This window comes from Balaenoptera physalus (assembly GCF_965194825.1).
Source record: "Balaenoptera physalus genome assembly, chromosome: 5".
In the NCBI taxonomy this organism is placed as follows: Eukaryota; Metazoa; Chordata; class Mammalia; order Artiodactyla; family Balaenopteridae; genus Balaenoptera; species Balaenoptera physalus.
Window position 1 is genome coordinate 25203292 of NC_138884.1, and position 2672 is coordinate 25205963.

The 2672-nt window shown below is 34.1% G+C and overlaps 1 protein-coding gene across 2 annotated transcripts in view; it reads left to right on the plus strand.

Annotated features, from left to right (window-relative positions):
• The window catches only part of BANK1 (B cell scaffold protein with ankyrin repeats 1), a 498899-nt gene that overhangs the window by 134207 nt on the left and 362020 nt on the right, over positions 1–2672 (plus strand). The gene's annotated exons all lie outside the window — the stretch shown is intronic.

Genomic DNA, 2672 nt, shown 5'->3' on the forward strand with positions numbered 1-2672 from the left:
AACAAAACAAACAAAAGATAACAATGCAAAACAAGAAACTTCTATTCTTTGAAAGATTCCATAAAGAAAATGAACTGCAAGCTTTAAAAGATTTTTTAATCTGATAGGAATATAAAAGGAATAGTCTCAGACTTAAAAGTGCTGGCGGGATGAAAACACAAAGGCCAGCTCATGAAGCTTTAACCTTCAAGTTTGGAAAGTAAGGGCACTCTAGCTATTAGAAAGTTGTGATGATTTCTATAGATATAGATTCAGACTTAGGAAAAAATTACCCAGCATTCCATCATCCTTTTGATTAAACTGAATTCTGACTTTTCATAAATAATAATAATAAATTTTAAAATATAAATCATAAACAATAAATAATAGTTAAACTGTATAGTTACTTGAAACAGGCACTAATGCTAACTGATTTAAATGTAAGGTTGCCTTAACTCATTTTATTCCTACAATTTTATAAAATACCTACTATATTATTATAACTATTTTGTGGATGAGAAATGGAACTTTATTTTAAATTAGGAGGTTGGGATTAACATATACACACTACTATATATTAAATAACCAACAAGGACCTACTGTACAGCACAGGGAACTATACTCAATATTTTGTAATAACCTACAAGGGAAAAGAATCTGAATCACTGTGCTGTACACCTGAAACTAACATGATACTGTAAATCAACTACACTTCAATTAAAAAAAAAGAAATGGAACTTTAGAGAGGTTCTATAATGTGTCTAAGAAAACACATTTATAAACATAGTAGAGCTGTCATTCAAGACTAGGATGGCTGAGCCCAAAGACACTGTCCCTAAATGACAGTGCATTGCTACCATTTCTTATCTTAAATGACTAGGCTTGCTCACTTGAGAGGTGAAATGGTTGAAAGAGAGAGGTTTTTTTTTTTATATTTTAATTTATATTGGAGTATAGTTGATTTACAATGTTGTGTTAGTTTCAGGTGTACAGCAAAGTGATTCAGTTATACATATACATGTATCTATTCTTTTTCAAATTCTTTTCCCATTTAGGTTATTACAGAGTATTGAGCACAGTTCCCTGTGCTATACAGTAGGTCCTTGTTGTTTATCTATTCTAAATATAGCAGTGTGTACATGTCAATTGCAAATTCCCAATCTATCCCTCCCCCTCCCCCTTCCCCCCCCAGTAACCATTAGTTTGTTGTCTAAGACTGTGAGTCTATTTCTGTTTTGTAAATAAGTTTATTTGTATCATTTTTTAAGATTCCACATAAAGGCAATAGCATGTGATATTTGTCTTTCTCTGACTTACTTCACTTAGTATGATGATCCCCAGGTCCATCCATGTTGCTGCAAATGGCATTATTTCATTCTTTTTAATGGCTGAGTGATATTCCATTGTATATATGTACCACATCTTCTTTATCCATTCATCTGTTGATGGACATTTAGGTTGCATCTGTGTCTTGGCTATTGTAAACAGTGCTGCAGTGAACACAGTGGGGCAGATATCTTTTTGGATTAGAGTTTTGTCTAGATATATGCCAAGGAGTGGGATTGCTGGATCATATGGTAGCTCTATTTTTAGTTTTTTAAGGAACCTCCATACTGTTCTCCTTAGTGGCTGTACCAATTTACATTCCCACCAAGAGGGTAGGAGGGTAACCTTTTCTCTAAACCCTCTCCAGCATTTATTGTTTGTAGATTTTTTGATGATGGACATTCTGACTGGTGTGAGATGATAACTCACTGTAGTTCTGATTTGCATTTCTCTAAGAATTAGCGATGTTGAGCATATTTTCAGGTGCCTCTTGGCCATCTGTATGTCTTCTTTGGAGAAATGTCTACTTAGATCTACCCATTTTTTGATTGGGTTTGTTTTTTGATATTGAGCCACATGAGCTGTTTGTAAATTTTGAAGACTAATCCCTTGTCAGTCGCATCGTTGGCAAATATTTTCTCTCATTGTGTGCGTTGTCTTTTTGTTTTGTTTATGGTTTCCTTTGCTGTGCAAAAGCTTTTGTGTTTATTAGGTCCAATTTGTTTATTTTTGTTTTTTTCCATTACTCTAGGAGATGGATTGAAAAAGATATTACTGCGATTTATGTCAAAGAGTGTTCTGCCTATATAGTAAACTTTTATCGTATCCAGTCTTACATTTAGGTCTTTAATCCGTTTTGAGTTTATTCTTGTGTATAGTGTTAAAGAATGTTCTAATTTCATTTTTTTACATGTAGCTGTCCAGTTTTTCCAGCACCATTTATTGAAGAGACTGTCTTTTCTCCATTGCACATTCTTGCCTCCTTTGTCACAGATCAATTGACCATAGGTGTGTGGGTTTATTTCTGGGTTTTCTGTCCTGTTCCATTGATGTGTGTTTCTGTTTTTGTGCCAGTACCATCATGTCATCTCTAAACAGTGACAGTTTTCCTTCTTCTTTTCCAATTTGGATTACCTTTATTTCTTTTTCTTCTCTGATTGCTGTGGCGAGGACTTCCAAAATTATGTTGAATAAAAGTGGTGAGAGTGGGCATCCTTGTCTTTTTCCTGATCTTACAGGAAATGCTTTCAGCTTTTCACCATTGAGTATGATATTAGCTGTAGGCTTGTCATATATGGCCTTTATTATGTTGAGGTATGTTCTCTCTATGCCCACTTTCTGGAGAGATTTTATCAGTTTTTATTATG